Source organism: Oncorhynchus nerka, linkage group LG3 (genome assembly GCF_034236695.1).
Source record: "Oncorhynchus nerka isolate Pitt River linkage group LG3, Oner_Uvic_2.0, whole genome shotgun sequence".
Taxonomy (NCBI): domain Eukaryota; kingdom Metazoa; phylum Chordata; class Actinopteri; order Salmoniformes; family Salmonidae; genus Oncorhynchus; species Oncorhynchus nerka.
This window is the reverse complement of record NC_088398.1, coordinates 16,835,319-16,854,653: the sequence shown is the minus strand read 5'-3', so window position 1 is coordinate 16,854,653 and position 19,335 is coordinate 16,835,319.

Genomic DNA, 19,335 nt, shown 5'->3' with positions numbered 1-19,335 from the left:
TGTGTGGGAACGACATAAACAACCCTCCCATACACATCATGAACCACACAAAGACAGACACACAAAGACACACTGCTACCCAACCACTCACAGTATACCACAGAGAGCAATCGCAGGTCAGCAGAACTGTGGTTCACCTTAACCCAAACACAGCAATTATGGTGTTATATGAACACAGGAAGAGGAGCTTTCAGAGGTGGAATTGAGTAATGATGTTAAACCTTGACCTATAAGTCCTATATAATAATATTTTGTGTATTTGAAGATTGAAAGAGAGAGAGAGAAATAGCTAGAGGGAGAGAGAGACTAGGTCTTACATTAGCCTGTAATTTGTGGGTTTTCTTCTGGAACCCATGTCACACCCACTCACCAGCAGTCATTATCTCATAAGGCGGGAGGGGAAAATACAGATACACACACACACACAAACAAACTGATAATGGGGCACAGCGCCGGCATAGTTACTGGCCTTCTGATTGGTCTGTCTCCTTACCAGCAAAGTGTCTGCTACCTGGCAACTAACAATATGCATCCACTTCCTCCCATAATAACAAGGTTCTTCAGTTTTGGCTTTGACCGCTATTGGAATTTGCAAGTTTTTGTTCTTGCCCAGCATTAAAACACCAGACTCAGTCTAATCAAGGTCCAAACTAAAGACTGGGATTAATGTAGTTAATCAGACTTAGGTTGATCAGGCTTATTATTGTTTGGTATTAGCTAAGGACCAGATAGAGGCCGTGTTGATGTTACTGGGTGGGTCACAAGACAAGACAAAACTGTTTTCTGTTGTTTTTTTCTGTATCTCGTCGTTTACAGCTGGCCTGTCAGCAGTGCGTGTGACCTGAACTGCTCTCTACCCCACACAGACCCTTATTACGAACCACCAGTTCAATGACCCTACAGTCTCAGCCCCAGCCACAGTCCATAACCATAAAAAGCACAAACAGGAGTCAACACACCCTGAGTTCCCAGGACCAGCATGGGAGACCACTGACTGAGGTCCCAAAACAGGAAATTCAGATTAAGGGAAAGTGCACTGCAGTGAAAGTGTGCCCTTTGTTTCCCCAATGGGCTATTGATAATTGTTCCACGTTGGTCGTGTGAGTACCTATGCGTAGTCTCAGCCTGTGCTGCGTGTTTTGTGCTTTGTGTACTACGGGTCTTTGTGTACTACGAGGTTTACCCACGCTCTTTTGTTTGTGCACATCACAGTGTTTGTATACGTGTTTGTTTTGGCTGTATTAAAAACCCCAGATGATGTATTCCTGCGCCTTTTCTCCAAATCCTTTATACCAGCATGACAGAATGATCGACCCAACATACGGAGACAACAGGGAAGGCCAAGCTTGCAACCATTTTAGGGACAGTACATCACCATGAGGACTGTCTCTCCAGACTCTGTGTCGCCATGGACAGTGTGCTGGCAACCATCCTGCGCTTGGAGCGGAATGTGCAGTCCCTCTAATCTCCAGCGCCTACCTCCGCTCCATCGGAGCCGGTCCTCGGAATACCCCTGGCCCTCCCGGAGTGCTTCAACGGCGCAACAGCAAGATGCAAGGGGTTCCTTCTACAATGCGACCTGTACCTCGCTCGCTATGCCAAGGCTGTTTCCAGAAGAGACAGGGTTTCCATCATCATCTCGGCACTGACCGGACGGGCTCTGGACTGGGGTGCCATGGTCTGGGAGACGGGTGGGCCCAAGGCCGAGTCCTATGAGCGCTTCACCCTCCTCTTCCGCTCGGTGTTTGATCATCCTGTGGAGGGCAGAGAGGGAGGGGGAGTGTCTACTCCAACTATGCCAGGGAGCTAGGACCGCCTCAGTGTTTGCCCTGAAGTTCCGGACTATCGCGGCTTTCACCGGATGGAACGAGTTGGCTCCGGTCACCGTTTTCCGCAACGGACTGCGGGAGGAGGTACAGCTGGAGTTAGCCTGCCGTGATGACAAACTGTCACTCGACCAGCTCATCAGCATGGCGATCCAGCTGGACAATCTCCTGCGGTCCTGATGTAAACCTGCGCAGAATCCAGAGCCCATGGCTACACCTGCTCCATGGCCAGAGCCGATGGAGGTGGTCTTGGCACGTTTTCCCGAGGCAGAGCTCAGGAGAAGGAGGAATCTGGGCATCTGCTTCTATTGTGGGGAAAGAGGTCATTTCTCCCCGACCTGCTCTCAATCCCCTATGAGCCAAGGAAGTGACAAGCCAGGGAATTCTAGGAGGCAAGGTCTCCTCTCCTTGTCTGTCAAATCAACCAGTGTGTTTTCCCGTTAAATTCCATGAGTACTCTCACCCTTCACTCCAGTTAGCTCTGATTGATTCCGGAGCTGCTGGTAATTTTTTAGACACTGGCCACTGAATTACACATCCCTTTGGTTCCCCTACAGTCACCCATTCCGGTTTGAGCCCTGGATAATGGTCCAATATGGACAGGGCTCCTACATCACATTACTGTTCCTGTTTCTTTGATGATCCAGGATACTCATTCAGAACAGAACTCCTGGTTGAGTTTGCATAACCCAGTTATTTCCTGGTCTGAGAGGAGACTGCTGGGTTGATCGCAAGAGTATCAGGGGAGGTATCTCGCGTTGTCTGTCAACACCACTACGGTGGAAATTCTGGACTGTGCTCCTCAAGTGGATTTACCAGAGGAGTACCAGGATCTGTACCGGGTTTTTTCTAAGACCCAGGCTACATGCCTGCTTCCCCATCGCCCCTGGGACTGTGCCATTGACCTGTTGTCTGACGCAGCCCTCCCGAGAGGACATGTCTATCCCCTCTCCTATGCAGAGACCGAGGCCATGGAGAACTATGTACAGGAGAGTCTCCAGCAGAGTTTTATCCGCAAGTCACCAGCCTCCTCAAGCTTCTTTTTTTAGAAAGATGGGGGACTGCTCCCCTGCATTGATTATTGAACACTGAACAAGGCCACCATCAAGTTCAGCTATCCTTTACCCCTGTCATGACGTTGGCCTGGGGATAGGTTTATGACAGTCATAAATACCTCTTTCCCTCTTTTTCCTCTCTCTACCCTACTGATGTTACATTTGCAAAACCATTGATTAACATAGAGATTCTGGGAACATCAGAAGGTGGGGGGAAATTAACTATATTCTGGTAATCCGACCAATGGAACATATGTGGTGGTACTTAATGAATATGATGTCTGTTCAGGTGTCATCTGAGACATTCTCATCAATGATGAGATGACATAAACTCTACAGTGGAAAGTCTACACATCAGCGTTATCGGATTCACGTGGAATTGTTGTTCAATTTAAATGTTTGAATATGAAATGTTTCGTGATGGGATGAAATGTGATTTTAGCTTCTAAAATGTGAGATTTGGGTTTTCATAAGATAGGTCTCTGCTCAATCAGTGGCGCGCCCCTGTGAAGGGACATGGGCTATAAAACTTTTTAAACACTCCCTTCTCTCCCTTCCTATATAAGCCCTTGACGACAATGTAACCTCCTTTTCCAAAGACGTGAGGACGACGGTCCGATGTCAGAATGGTTCAGATAATAACTACAGAACGAAGACAACATCAGCGTGAGCTTTGGTTGCGAATGGTATGAACTTTGAACTCTTATTCACTACAGAAGTGATACCTCCTAGCCGTTGAGTTAGCAACAGCTATGGCAAACGAGGGTTAGGAAGGAACAGACAGAGTATCCCGTCTATCACACAACGACGTTACTACAACGTATCCAATTGACAACCAGAGACATTCTTCAAAGGACTCGGTTGGGCAACATGGCCTTCCATCTATCACCAACCTACCGAAGCACACCTCAGAGTAAATATTTATTGCATTTTCCTTTTCCAAATGGGCGGTAATTTAGAGTGCATAAGATACTGTATTTACGAATGCACAGCTTCGCCCTTTGTTCCTCAGTCTTCCTGCTCTTTCACTCAAACCCAGCCCCTTTTCTTTTGTGTAACAAGCTGTCATATCTGTTCCGCCCGCTAGGGACATTTTCCTTTATGACGTAATTTGTAATCAAGTTATGATTTAAGTATGTGTATGTGTAATTCTGTGTGATTAGTTAGGTATTTGGTAAAAAAATAATTTAACCCAATTTTGTATTGCTGGTTCAACTTGTTAGCCAGGGTTCGTGTAGAAAACCAAGAATTTACAACTTTCAGATGAGACTGAATTAAGATGACGATTAATATTGACGGCTATTGATGTAAAATATTACTAGGTCTTTAAGTGTTTATTCGGAAGATAACAGCTCTATAAATGTTATTTTGTGGTGCCCGACTCTAGTTAATTACATTTACATGATTAGCTCAATCAGGTAATATTAATGATGGAGAAATTGTTTTATAGAATAGCATGTCATATCACTTAATCCAGCATAGCCAAAGACACGACACCCCTCATCCCAACCATCATCGAACAAATGCACGGGGCGCAGTACTTACGAAGCTGGACATGAGGAGCGCCTACAATCTGGTGCGGCGATGAACAGGCGATGAACGGTAGATGTTTTTTAGGTCATTAGGAGTATCTCGTTATTTGTATTTTTTATTTTTTTATTTCACCTTTATTTAACCAGGTAAGCTAGTTGAGAACAAGTTCTCATTTACAACTGAGACCTGGCCAAGATAAAGCAAAGCAGTGCGACAGAAACAACAACACAGAGTTACACATGGAATAAACAAGCGTCCAGTCAACACAATAGAAGAAAAAAAAAAAGTCTATATACAGTGTGTGTCAATGGCATGAGGGGGTCAGGCAATAAATAGGCCATAGTAGCAAAGTAATTACAATTTAGCAGATTAACACTGGAGCGATCGATGAGCAGATGATGGTGTGTAAGTAGTGATACTGGTGTGCAAAAGAGCAGTAAAGTAAATAAAAATGATATGGGGATGAGGTAGGTAGATTGGGTGAGCTATTTACAGATGGACTATGTACAGCTGCAGCGATCGGTTAGCTGCTCAGATAGCTGATGTTTAAAGTTAGTGAGGGAAATGTAAGTCTCCAGCTTCAGTGATTTTTGCAATTCGTTCCAGTCACGGGCAGCAGAGAACTGGAAGGAAAGGTGACCAAAGGAGGTGTTGGCTTTGGGGATGACCAGGAGATATACCTGCTGGAGCGCGTGCTATGGGTGGGTGTTGTTATCGTGACCAGTGAGCTGAGATAAGGCGGCGCTTTACCTAGCATAGGCAACAAATATGTAGCTAAGGCCAGCCGACTAGAGCATACAGGTCGCAGTGGTGGGTGGTATAAGGCGCTTTGGTAACAAAACGGATAGCACTGTGATCGACTGCATCCAATTTGCCGAGTAGAGTATTGGAAGCTATTTTGTAGATGACATCGCCGAAGTCGAGGATCGGTAGGATAGTCAGTTTTACTAGGGTAAGTTTGACGACGTGAGTGAAGGAGGCTTTGTTGCGAAATAGGAAGCTGATTCTTGATTTGATTTTGGATTGGAGATGTTTGATATGAGTCTGGAAAGAGAGTTTACAGTCTAGCCAGACGCCTAGGTATTTGTAGTTGTCCACGTATTCTAGGTCAGAACCGTCCAGAGTAGTGATGCTAGTCGGGCGGGCAGGTGCGGGCAGCGAACGGTTGAAAAGCATGTATTTGGTTTTGCTAGTGTTTAAGAGCAGTTGGAGGCCACAGAAAGGAGTGTTGTGTGACATTGAAGCTCGTTTGGAGGTTATTTAACACAGTGTCCAAAGAAGGGCCAAATGTATACAGAATGATGTCGTCTGCGTAGAGGTGGATCAGGGAATCACCCGCAGCAAGAGCGACATCATATATACAGAGAAAAGAGTCGGCCCGAGTATTGAACCCTGTGGTACCCCCATAGAGACTGCCGTTTGGACTGTCTAATGCTCCTTCAGTCTTCCAGGCCTTCATCAACAAAGTGTTTTGGGACATGCTGGGACGGGGCCTAGTGATCTATATAGACAACATTTTGGTTTATTCTGCTGGCCGCGTCCAGCATGTCTCATTAGTCAGGTCTGTGCTGAGAAGACTGTTGGAGCATGATCTATATGTTAAACAGGATAAATGTTTGTTTTTCCAGCAGTCCATGTCCGTCTTGGAGGACAGAGGAGCCTCTTAAAGAAGAAGTTACAGGTCTGTGAGAGCCAGAAATCTTGCTTGTTTGTAGGTGACCAAATACTTATTTTCCACCATAATTTGCAAATAAATTCATTAAAAATCCTACAATATGATTTTCTGGATTTTTTTTCTCATTTTGTCTGTCATAGTTGATGTGTACCTATGATGAAAATTACAGGCCTCTCTCATCTTTTTAACTTGTTATGGAGCATGCGAATTTTCGCAGTCTTTAAAAAACAATTGCGCAACATTTCAGCGCCCTGCTATTCATGCCAGGAATATGGTACGTTCATTTGGTTAGTTTGTGTGGAAAGGAAACAGTCAGACCTTTCCAAAAGTGTTTAAATCACGCCTGTGCCATTTACAGAACGTGCGTTTCGGTCGAATAGGTCATGAAAATCTGTTCACTGAAAATGTAAAAATATATTCTTCCGCGCCTGCAGGCAATTGTTTACAGAGAACAGAATTAAATAGAGCCGCGTTCTCATTGGCTACAGCTTCCCCATGCTGTCTAGAGTTACGTCATTAGTTTCGCAATTGATACTTGGTCTAACCGAAACAAAGGAACTACTTTCCTACTGCCACCGCCCAGATTTTCGAGCGACCATTTTCAAACATGTTTTTCTCCACGGACCAGCTAACGATTTCACACCGTCTCCTGAGGTATTTTATCGCTTATTAACGTGTACTAATACCTAAAGTAGCATTACAAAAGTATTTCGAAGTGTTTTGTGAAAGTTTATCGTCGACTTTTGGCATTTTAAAAAATGACGTTACGTTATAAAATGCTAATTTTTTCCTCCAATTCCAAGGTATTCCTAGCTCGATATCTAGGCTATATATGGACCGATTTAATCGAAAAAAGACCCTAAATGATGTTTATGGGACATCTAGGAGTGCCAAGAATGAAGCTCGTCAAAGGTAAGGAATGTTTTATATTTTATTTCAGCCTTTTCGTTTGCGAGCGCTAACGAAAAATCTGTCGTTTTTGTGATGTTGCATTTATGTGAGGCTGCATGGTACAGATAATAGCGTCTCATGCTTTCCCCGAAAAGCATTTTACAAATCTGACTTGGTGAATAGATTCACAACGAGTGTAGCTTTAATTTGGTATATTGGATGTCAATTTTTATGACATTTTGACTTTTATCATAAACTATGCGTGGTGCACTTGAAATTTCAGAAAATGCGATTCCCAATGGGGAACCGCTTCCATAATTAAGTGAGAGAACTTGCACAATTGGTGGCTGACTAAATACGTTTTTGCCCCACTGTACATCTAATATGAGTAATGTAAGATATGTAAACATTATTAAAGTGGCATTATTTAAAGTGGCATTGTTTAAAGTGACTAGTGATCCATTTATTAAAGTGATTGGGTCTCAATGTATGCAGCAGCCTTTCTGAGTTAGTGATGGCTATTTAACAGTCTGATGGCCTTGAGATTGAAAAACAGCTTCTATCTCTCTGTCCTAGCTTTGATGCACCTGCACTGACCTCACCTTCTGAATAATAGCGGTGTGAACAGGCAGTGACTCAGGTGGTTGTTGTCCTTGATGATCTTTTTGGCCTTCCTGTGACATCGGGTGCTGTAGGTGTCTTGGAGGGCAGGTAGTTTGCCCCGGTGAAGTGTTGTGCAGACCACACTACCCTCTGGAGAGCCTTGCGGTTGAGGGCAGTGCAGTTGCCTTACCAGGCTGTGATACAGCCCGACAGGATGCTCTCAAGTTTGTCTGTGATGTGTACGCCCAGGAACTTAAAACTTTCCACCTTCTCCACTGCTGTCCCTTCGATGTGGATAGGGGGTACTCCCTCTGCTGTTTCCTGAAGTCCATGATCATCTCCTTTGTTTTGTTGACATTGAGTGAGAGGTTGTTTTCCTGACACCACACCCCCGAGTGCCCTCACCTCTTCTCTGTAGGTTGTCTCGTCGTTGTTGGTGATCAAGCCCACTACAGGGAGTACAGGAGAGGGCTGAGCACACACCCTTGTGGGGCCCCAGAGGGTCAGCAAATAGGAAATGTTGTTTCCTACCTTCACCACCTGGGGCGGCCCGTCAGAAATTTCCAGACCCAGTTGCACAGGGAGGGTTGAGACCCAGGGCATCCAGCTTGATGATAATCTTGGAGGGTACTATGGTGTTGAATGCTGAGCTGTAGTCAATGAACAGCATTCTTACATAGGTATTATTTTTTGTCCAGATGGGATAGGGCAGTGTGCAGTGTGATGGCAATTGCGTCATCTGTGGACCTGTTGGGGCAGTATGCAAACTGAAGTGGGTCTAGGGTGGCCAGTAAGATTGCGGGGATATGATCCTTGACTAGCCTCTCAAAGCACTTCATGATGACAGAAGTGAGTGCTACGGGGCAGTAGTCATTTAGTTCAGTTCTTTGCCTTCTTGGGTACAGGAACAATGGTAGCCATCTTGAAGCATGTGGGGACAACAAACTGGGATAGGGAGCGATTAAATATGTCCATAAACACACCAGCCAGCTGGTCTGTGCATGCTCTGAGGGCGCGGCTAGGGATGCCGTCTTGGCTAGCAGCCTTGCTAGTGTTAACCAGTTTAAATGTTTTACTCACGTCAGTCCACTGTGAAGGAGAGGGGGGGCCACAGTCTTAGTTAGCGAGCCGCGATGGTGGCACTGTATTATCCTCAAAGTGGGCAAAGAAGATGTTAAGTTTGTCAGGAAGCCTGACGTCGGTATCTGTGACGAGGCTGTTTTTGTTTTTGGAGTCCGTGATTTCCTGTAGACCCTGCCACCTGCCGTGATTTCCTGTAGACCCTGAGCCGTTGAATTGCCACTCCACCTTGTCCCTTGTCGTGGAATTATCCGAATTTGTTGGTAACATTTGTAAGATGTTTAATATTCATCAAATGTGTGTAAGTTACTTCTCATCAGAATGGTATATTTGTATAATACTGTGGTGAGGTTGCAGTTATCTGTTCTATGTCAAAACTAAGTTGCATGGGCCGCTGAGAGGGGAGAGGTCAAAGTGTCATCATGTGTAAACATATATTTTCGGTGTGGCAGTGACTCCCTACTTTTCTCATGGGGGGGAAAGGAGGGTGGAATCATTCTATGCTCCCTCTTTGTTGACCTGTAGGGTCACTCTCCTCTCCGTGAGTTTGTCCAGGAGTTTGTATTTAGAGTGGGTTGTATATAAATGACAATTTGATATATGCCTGTTGATATGGAGGATTTGGTTTATGGTTCTGGGGTTTGGGAAAGGAGACAAAGCTGAACGATGAATTATGTCTATGCTGTCTGACTATGGGTGTCTTTGCTATTAAAGGAACTCAGTTGCATTGTAAGGGGACTCTCAGAGAATTCACTGGGGAGACACTGAATTTATCTGAAAGTCACAGGATTGTGATAAGAGCTCATATAATTAAAGATGGACTTTTATAACTAACTCTGACGTGTGTGTGTGGTTTGCTCCCATGATTAGGTAAATAGAGGACATTTCCACCACACCCTGTACCAGAATTTCGCTTGTTTGATTGCCTTGTGGAGGGAATAACTACACTGTTTATATTCAGCCATATCTCCAGACCTCTTTCCATGGTTAAATGCGGTGGATCGCGCTTTCAGTTTTACGCGAATTCCGCCATCCATCCACAGTTTCTGGTTAGGGTAGGTTTTAATCGTCACAGTGGTTACAACATCTCCAATGCACTTATTTATAAACACACTCATAGAGTCAGCATTTAGGTCAATGTTGTCCTCAGGCGGACCGGAACATATTCCTGTCCACGTGATGAAAACAATCTTGGATTGTGGCATCCGATTGGTCGGACCAGCGTTGAATGGTTCTCGTCACTGGTACATCCTGTTTGAGTTTCTGCCTATAAACCGGGACGAGCAAGATAGCATCGTGGTCGGATTTGCCGAAGTGAGGGCGGGGGAGGGATTTGTTTGCATCGCGGAAGTTAGAGTAGCAGTGGTCGAGAGTATTAGCCCTACGTGTCGTGCAATCAATATGCTGATAAGATTTAAGTAGCATTATTCTCAAATTTGCTTTGTTAAAATCCCCAGCTACAATAACTACAGCCTCCGTATATATAGTTTCCAGTTTACATAGAGTCCAGTGAAGTTCCTTGAGGGCCGTCTTGGTGTTTGCTTGAGGGGGGGTGTACACAGCAGTGACTATAACTGACGAGAAATCTCTTGGTAGGTAGAATGGCCACCAATTGATTGTAAGGAATTCTAGGTCGGATGAGCAGAAGGACTTGAGTTCCTGTATGTTGTTATGATTACACCATGAGTTGTTAATCATAAAGAACACACCCCGCCTTTCCTTTTCCCAGAGAGGTGTTTATCTCTGTTGGCACGAACCGATTCCAACAACATATCCCGAGAGAGCCATGTTTCCATGAAACAGAAAATGTTACAATCTCTGATGTCTCTCTGGAACGCAACCCTCGCTTGAATTTCGTCTACCTTGTTGTCAAGAGACTGGACATTGGCAAGTGTAGTGGAAATTTCCTGTATTACCAAATCATTCGAGAGCAAAACCCACACACAAGTCAGAGTTTAATTATATGAGCTCCATCACAACCCTGTGACTCTCAGATCAATTCAGTGTCTATAAATGAATTCTCTGAGAGTCCTTACACATTGCAACTGAGATCCTTTATAGCAAAGACACGCATAGCCAGACAGCATTGGCTATAAATTATCGTTCAGCTTTGGTCTCCTAAACTATGTACTTATCTCACTCTTGGTACCACTCAGGACCAAAAACAAAACCTCATCCACTAGCATATATCAAATACACCCCTCCTGGACAAGATCACAGAGACAGTGAGCCTCCTAGGCCATATACTAAATCAAGATAAGGGCAACCTCGGAGGGGACATGTAAATAGTTAGACACATTCCCATAAGAAGACAAGCCTAACCTCTCCCCAATGGGAAAAGTAGGGAGTGACTGGCACACAGACATTGTGGAGCCAAGAGATAACTGGTTCCCCTTCAATCATCCCTTCACATGGTTTAAAAGATACGTTTAAATATGAAAATTAATAAAACATCTTATTTATAAATGTTACCTAAATGCTTCTTATTCTGCCACGACACGATTAGTATATTTGGGAGCAGTGAGCGATGTGCCCGTTTACGAAGCCTGACCAGAAGACCGCTCCGTATGCCCCTTCTGCATCGCTGTTGCTTTAGGTCAACTGCTGGGATTAGATTAATTGTCCTGGGTGGTGGTCCGAAGAGAGGATCCTCATCAGGAAAGTCATATTCCTGGTCATAATGTTGGTAAGTTGACGTTGCTCTTATATCCAATAGTTCTTCCCGGCTGTATGTAATAAGACTTAAGATTTTCTGCAGTAACAATGTATGAAATAATACATAAAAAAAGTAAATACTGCATAGTTTCCTAAGAACGCGGATAGTGGAAGATATCGCCACTCCTATTTGCCATATCTTCAATTTAAGCCTACCACAAAGTGTGTTGTTAAGAAGGTAGAGCAGCGCTTTATTATGGACAGACTTCTCCCCATTTTAGTTACTGTTACCATGACCATGACAATTTACAATCCAGGGTTAATACAAGAAGTTTAGTCACCTCAACTTGATACTTTTCCACATTTTTCATTACAAGATTTAGTTGAGGTTTAGGGTTTAGTGAATGATTTGTCCAAAATACAATACTTTTCATTTTTGAAATATTTAGGACTAATTTATTCCTTGCCTCCCATTCTGAAACTAAATGCGCAGCCAGTGAAGTTAGTAAAGATTGAAAAACGTAAGGGGCCTAGACAGCTGCCCTGGGGAATTCCTGATTCTACCTGGATTATGTTGGAGAGGCTTCCATCAAAGAACACCCTCTATGATCTGTTAGACAGGTAACTGTTTATCCACAATATAGCAGGGGGTGTAATGCCATAACACATATGTTTTTCCAGCAGCAGACTGTTATCGATAATGGCAAAAGACGCACTGAAGTCTAACAAAACAGCCCACGTTTTATTATCAATTTCACTCAGCCAATCATGTGCTTGTTGAATGTCCTTCCCTATAAGCGTGCTGAAAGTCTGTTTGTTTACTATAAAATAGAATTGTACCTGGTCAAACACACATTTTTCAAAAGTTTACTAAGGGTTGGTAACAGGCTGATTGGTTTGCTATTTGAGCCAGTAAAGTGGGTTTTATTATTCTCAGGCAGTGGAATTACTTTTGCTTCCCTCCAGGCCTGAGGGAACACACTTTGTAGTAGGCTCAAATTGAAGACATGGCAAATAGGAGTGGCAATATCGTCCACTATTATCCTCAGTAATTTTCCATCCAATTTGTCAGACCCCGGTGGCTTGTCATTGTTGATAGAAGTCAAAATGACAATGCTTAGCTTTCATAATTTAATCAGTTATACTTGGATGTGTAGTGTCAGCGTTTGTTGCTGGCATGTCATGCCTAAGTTTGCTAATCTTCCAAAGAAAAAACAATTTAAATAATTGGTCATATCAGTGAGTTTTGTGATGAATGAGCGATCCGATTCAATGAGTGATGGAGTTGAGTTTGCCCAAATGTTCATTTAAGGTTTTCCAGAGCTTTTTACTATCATTCTTTATACCATTTATCTTTCTTTCATAGTATAGTTTCTTCTTCATTTTATTCAGTTAAGTCATATGATTTCTCAATTTGCTGTATGTTTGCCAATCGGTTGTGCAGCCAAACTTATTTGCCATTCCTTTTGCCTCTTCCTTCTCAACCATACATTTTTTAAATTCCTCATTAATCCATGGGGATTTAATAGTTTTTACAGACATTTTCTTAATGGGTGCATGCTTATTAGTAACCGCAATAAGCAATTTCATAAATGTGTCAAATGCAGCGTCTGGTTGCTTCTCATTACACACCACTGACCAACAAATATTATTTATGTCTACAACATAGGAATCACAAAAAAATAGTATTGTATGGCCTCTTATACATTATATTATGCTCAGCCTTTGGAACTTTGGTTTTCTTAGATATGGCTACTATACTGTGATCACTACATCTGATCGATATAGATACTGCTTTCAAGCAAATTTCTGCAGCATTAGTAAAGATGTGATCAATACATGTTGCTGATTTCATTCCTGTGCTGTTTGTAACTACCCTGGTAGGTTGACTGATAACCTGAACCAGTCTGCAGGCACTGGTTACAGTTTGAAGCTTTTTCTTGAGTGGGCAGCTTGATGAAATCAGGGGTTATATCCTTCCTGTTTGGCCCTGTCCGGGGGTGTCCTCGGATGGGGCCACAGTGTCTCCTGACCCCTCCTGTCTCAGCCTCCAGTATTTATGCTGCAGTAGTTTATGTGTCGGGGGGCTAGGGTCAGTTTGTTATATCTGGAGTACTTCTCCTGTCCTATTCGGTGTCCTGTGTGAATCTAAGTGTGTGTTCTCTAATTCTCTCCTTCTCTCTTTCTTTCTCTCTCTCGGAGGACCTGAGCCCTAGGACCATGCCCCAGGACTATCTGACATGATGACTCCTTGCTGTCCCCAGTCCACCTGGCCGTGCTGCTGCTCCAGTTTCAACTGTTCTGCCTTATTATTATTCGACCATGCTGGTCATTTATGAACATTTGAACATCTTGGCCATGTTCTGTTATAATCTCCACCCGGCACAGCCAGAAGAGGACTGGCCACCCCACATAGCCTGGTTCCTCTCTAGGTTTCTTCCTAGGTTTTGGCCTTTCTAGGGAGTTTTTCCTAGCCACCGTGCTTCTACACCTGCATTGCTTGCTGTTTGGGGTTTTAGGCTGGGTTTCTGTACAGCACTTTGAGATATCAGCTGATGTACGAAGGGCTATATAAATAAATTTGATTTGATTTGATTTGATGAAAGACAGTTGAAAGACATGAAAGACATATTTAAATCACCCAGAAAATATACCCCTCTGTTGATATCACATACAATATCAAGCCTTTCACACATGTTTTCCAGATGCTCACTGTTAGCAATTGGTGGTCTATAGCAGCTTCCCACAAGAATGTGCTTTAGGTTAGGCAGATGAACCTGTAGCCATTTACTTCAACAGTATTAAACATGCGATCCTTCTCTAAGCTTTACATGAATGGGGTTCTGAATATAAACAGCAACACATCCACCATTGGCATTTCTGTCTTTTCTGTAGATGTTATAACCATGTATTGCTACCACTGTATCATCAAAGGTATTATCTAAGTGAGTTTCAGAGATAGTCAGAATATTAATGTTATCTGTTACTAGCAAGGTATTAATTTCATGAACATTGTTTCTTAAGCTACATATGTTAACGTGGGCTATTTTTAGCACTTTTCTGTGATGCTTGATTGTTTTAATTGCTTTACTGGAAAGCTTATCAGAAGCAGATATGCTCATGTTAGTTATGTTAGTGCAGGGTGCGCTGCACACAGTGGACTTCCTACTAGGGCACACCGCCTCAGTGCTAACAGTATAACTCTGGTTCATATGCACAGAATTAATGCATACAATAGCTGTAGGATCTGCAGAGGCATTCAGGGAAGTTGGAAAGACATGCAATTGGTTACTTAAATTGTGTCTACCAATGCCCCTGGTATAATGTACATTTGCTGAAGTATTTTGACAACTTAGCGACACAATGGTAGTGATTAACTGAGCTGTGCTTGGGTCATTGATAAGTTATTGTCTCAACGCAGTCTTATAATGCTGTGAAAGGCCCAGGAACCCAAATTATTCAGGTGGATCCCATCTTCCTTATAAAACTTGTCTTGTTTCCAAAATGTATTGAAATTGTCAACAAAAGTTACACCCATTGAGCTGCAATAATCACGTAACCAGGTGTGGAGAGAAAGAATCCTGGTAAAGCGTTCAATGCCACGTTTCAGAGAGGGCACAGGGCCAGATATAATGGGTATTTTATTAGTGTCTAGCAGAGAATCAATCAGATCTTTAATATCCAGTTCAGAGCTGCCCTTCATAATGTCATAATTGTCCTGGCGTAGAACATTCTGGAGGAGCTTAGTAATGTAATTTACTCAAACTCTGGGAAAGGATATTGTTTTAGCACCAGGAACAGTAAAATTTCTTACCATGGAGCTGCCCAAAATCAAGGCTGGTGAGAAGGCTGAGGAAATCCCCTGGCGAACTTCAGGCAACACCGGCCGGTCGGACAATGACAAACGACAAGGCAGAGATTCAAACGCTGTCCAGCCACCAGCATAGAAAAAGTAAACATTCCACTCTGCGTTTTCCCCAGTTTCTTACATAGGCTGGCGACCTGCTTGATCAAGGAAGTCACTTCAATCCTATAATCCTTGGCAAGCAAACAATTGCCGCATTGGAACTCTGAGTGATCCAGTTTGTCCAGAAACAAAGCGTAGTAGATACAGCTCCTACAGAGCTGGAACTGTTCATTTACTTCTCCAGACAAAGAAGGCTCCATTGCAAAACTTATCTGGGACTAACCTTGTTAGCTTGATGGCTAGCAGCTTAGCAAGCAGTTAGCTGTTAAAAGCAGAAGTTCAAAACTGTGCACTCTCCTCAAACAATAGCATGGTATTATTTCACTGTAATAGCTACTGTAAATGGTGCAGGGCAGTTAGATTAACATTGGTACAGTCATAAACTACTCTCACTTACAGTAACCATATACTTTGCACATGAACCGCCGCCTGCTTTGAGTGAGAAATCATGAATGTATTTACGTGAAATGCCTGGGTCGCCGGGGATCTCTCGTTGGACAGGGCAGCCTTGGAAATGCTTGTAAAGCTCTGATTGTCCAAAATGGTTCCACCAAGTCTTCTACTGTTGTCCTTCTTTGTAGTTGTCCGGTAACTGAGTCAGAGTCTATTTTCCATCCATTCGCTCTTGAAGATGCTTCTTTGAAGATAGGCTAGCCAGCCGTATAGATGGTTCCCCAGTTGGGTGATGAGGGTAGCGTAATACGATGGTTTGAGCAGAGTAACCGGATGGTCCTCCTTAAATTCAATTTTGAAGATACTTTACTTAGGACAGCTAATCAGTCGTACCAGTGATTGTCCGGGAGGTGAGTATATCGTCTTCACCTCATGTTGAGATTCAAAGTTCAAACCAATTTAAACGTACAGCTGCAGCAAGTTATAAAAGCAATCATCTCTTACAGCTTTTCAAATCCCATCCCTCTCTTAACAAAAACACTTTCATAATTTGTCATATTACATGCACAACGCATAGTATGGAAACTTCATACATGTAGTGGGCATACTTTCCAAGTTAAACATTATTTCCATTATAACATTTCTAATGACATCACAACATAACAATCAATATTGTTAGTGTTCCATAGATCGCTTCTGACCATTTCCCACATTCTATGATAGAAATATTGTTCCAGTATTCGCTTGTTAGAGTTTTGGCAGAAAAAAGTATGTTGAAACAAAGAGCATTTCCTTTGGTGAATCTTGGAGAGAGAGATCTTCTCCCTTGATTTACAACAGGATGTGAGTTGTTCATCCCCACTAGTTCTTTCCTTCCCTCCTCTACGGGTGAGAGGGGGTCTGATTTAAGTTATTTATTGCAAACCTTGTCTGACCTATTTGGATCCTCATGGACAGTCATGACAGACTCAATGCATCATCACTCAATGCATCAACCATTGTTTGAGGAGCGTGCAGCCTCTTGCTGCACAACAGGTGATATTACACCCAAACTCTGTATGCCAAGGGCACTCCAACCCTGTTCCTGCAGCTGCCCAATGATTCATTTGGTAAACAAGGTAAAATCTTTTTGGGAACATTGACTGTGTCATGTTTTTACAAATACAAATTCAATATAACTGTAGGCTAACTGTAAGCCGCCCTGCACAATCAATGAACCAACAGTGTCGCCTAGGCCTGTATGTTCTCTCTGTCATGACCGTCGTTGAAGGAAGACCAAACCGCAGCGTGGTGAGCGTACGTTACTTTTTATTTCGGAATGACGCCAACAAAACAAGAAACAAACTGAACAACCGTGAAGATTACAGGGCAAAGTGCCACAAACAAAGTTAACTACCCACACTGAAAGGAGGGAAAAAGGGCTACCTAAGTATGATTCCCAATCAAAGACAATGATAGACAGCTGTCCCTGATTGAGAACCATACCCGGCCAACACATAGAAACACAAATCATAGAAATAAAGGACATAGAATGCCCACCCAAATCACACCCTGACCAAACCAAAAATAGACATAAAAAAGGCTCTCTAAGGTCAGGGCGTGACACTCTCCAAGACTCGTGGATAGAAAGTTTGGAGCATAGCATAAGGTAACCAGCCCACCCAGTATGCATTTTTTTTTCAATTAATTGTTTATTTAAACTTTATTTAACTTGGCAAGTCAGCTAATAATAATAAAGTCAACACTTAAAGGAGATTACTAGAATTATTTTAATTTTGGAGTATAGGCTAGATCAATTATTTACCAAAGACATCTTAAATATGTTTTTTATATGTTTTTCTGCCATGCATAATATGCAATAGGCTATGTCTTGTAGAAAGGTATAATAATAATTTTAATTCAGTTTAGATTTCTGGGGGGCTCATAAAGTACGTTCGGAAAGTATTCAGACCTGTTGACAATTTCCACATTTTGTTACATTATAGCCTTACTCTAAAATTGATTAAATTGTTTTTTCCCCCTGATCAATCTACACGTAATATGCATAATGACAAAGCAAAAACAGGAAATATCACAGTTACATAAGTATTCAGACCCTTTAGTCAGTACTTTGTTGAAGCACCTTTGGCAGTGATTACAGCTTTGAGTCTTCTTGGGTATGACACTACAAGCTTGGCACACCTGTATTTAGGGAGTTTCTCCCATTCCTCTCTACAGATCCTCTCAAGCTCTGTCAGGTTGGATGGGGAGCATCACTACACAGTTATTTTCAGGTCATTCCAGAGATGTTCGATCAGGTTCATGTCCGGTCTCTGGCTGGCCCACACCAGGACATCAGAGACTTGTCCCGAAGCCACTCATGTGTTGTCTTGGCTGTCTGCTTAGGGTTGATGTCCTGTTAGAAGGTGAACCTTCTCCCCCATCTGAGGACCTGAGCACTCTGTAGCAGGATTTTATCAAGGATCTCTCTGTCCTTTGCTCCGTTCATCTTTTCCTCGATCCTGACTAGTCTGCAACTGAAAAATATCCCCACAGCATGATGTTGCTACCACCATGCTTCCCCGTAGGGATGGTGCCCGGTGTCCTCCAGATGTGACACTTGGCATTCAGGCCAAAGAGTTCAATCTTGGTTTCATTAGACCAGAGAATCTTGTTTCTCATGGTCTGAGAGTCCTTTAGGTGCCTTTTGACGAACTCAAAGCAGGCTGTCAAGTGCCTTTTACTGAGGAGTGGCTTCCATCTGGCCACTCTACCATAAAGGCCTGATTGGTGGAGTACTGCAGAGACTGTTGAACTTCTAGAATTTCTCCCATCTCCACAGAGGAACTCTAGAGCGCTGTCAGAGTGACCATCGGGTTCTTGGTCACCTCCCTGTCCAAGGCCCTTCTCCCTCGATTGCAGTTTGGCTGGGCGGCCAGCTCTAGGAAGAGTCTTGGTGGTTCCAAACTTCTTCCATTTCAGAATGATGGAGGCCACTGTATTCTTGGGGACCTTCAATGCTGCATTTTTTTTTGGTACACTTCCCCAGATCTGTGCCTCGACACAATCCTGTCTCGGAGCTCTATGGACAGATCTTTCGACCTCATGGCTTGGTTTTTGCTCTGACATGCACTGTCAACGGTGGGACCTTATATAGACAGGTGTGTGCCTTTCCAAATCATGTCCAATCAATTGAATTTATTCAATTGAATTTTGACTGGTGGAGCCCAATCAAGTTGTAGAAACATCTCAAGGATGATCAATGGAAACAGGATGCACCTGAGCTCAATTTTGGGTCTCATAGCAAAGGGTCTTAATAATTTCTGTTTTTTATTTGTAAGATATTTGCAAAGATTTTGAATAACATGTTTTTGGTTTGTCATTCTGGGCTATTATGTATAGATTGATGAGAAAAAAAATACAATTTAATCAATTTTAGAATAAGGCTGTAACATATCAAAATGTGGAAAACCTCAAGGGGTCTGAATACTTCCTGAATGCACTCTATATAGGCCTATGTATATGCATAAGCTCTTATATGCGTGTGGGCGTTTTGAATTAATCATCACCTCTGAAAGCGCTGTCCATTTTGTTGTTAGGCTTTGAAACAACTTCCACAACGACCATATTTTCCACTCAGTTTTACCCTGGCGTTGAAATTCTTTCTTCAATTTCATC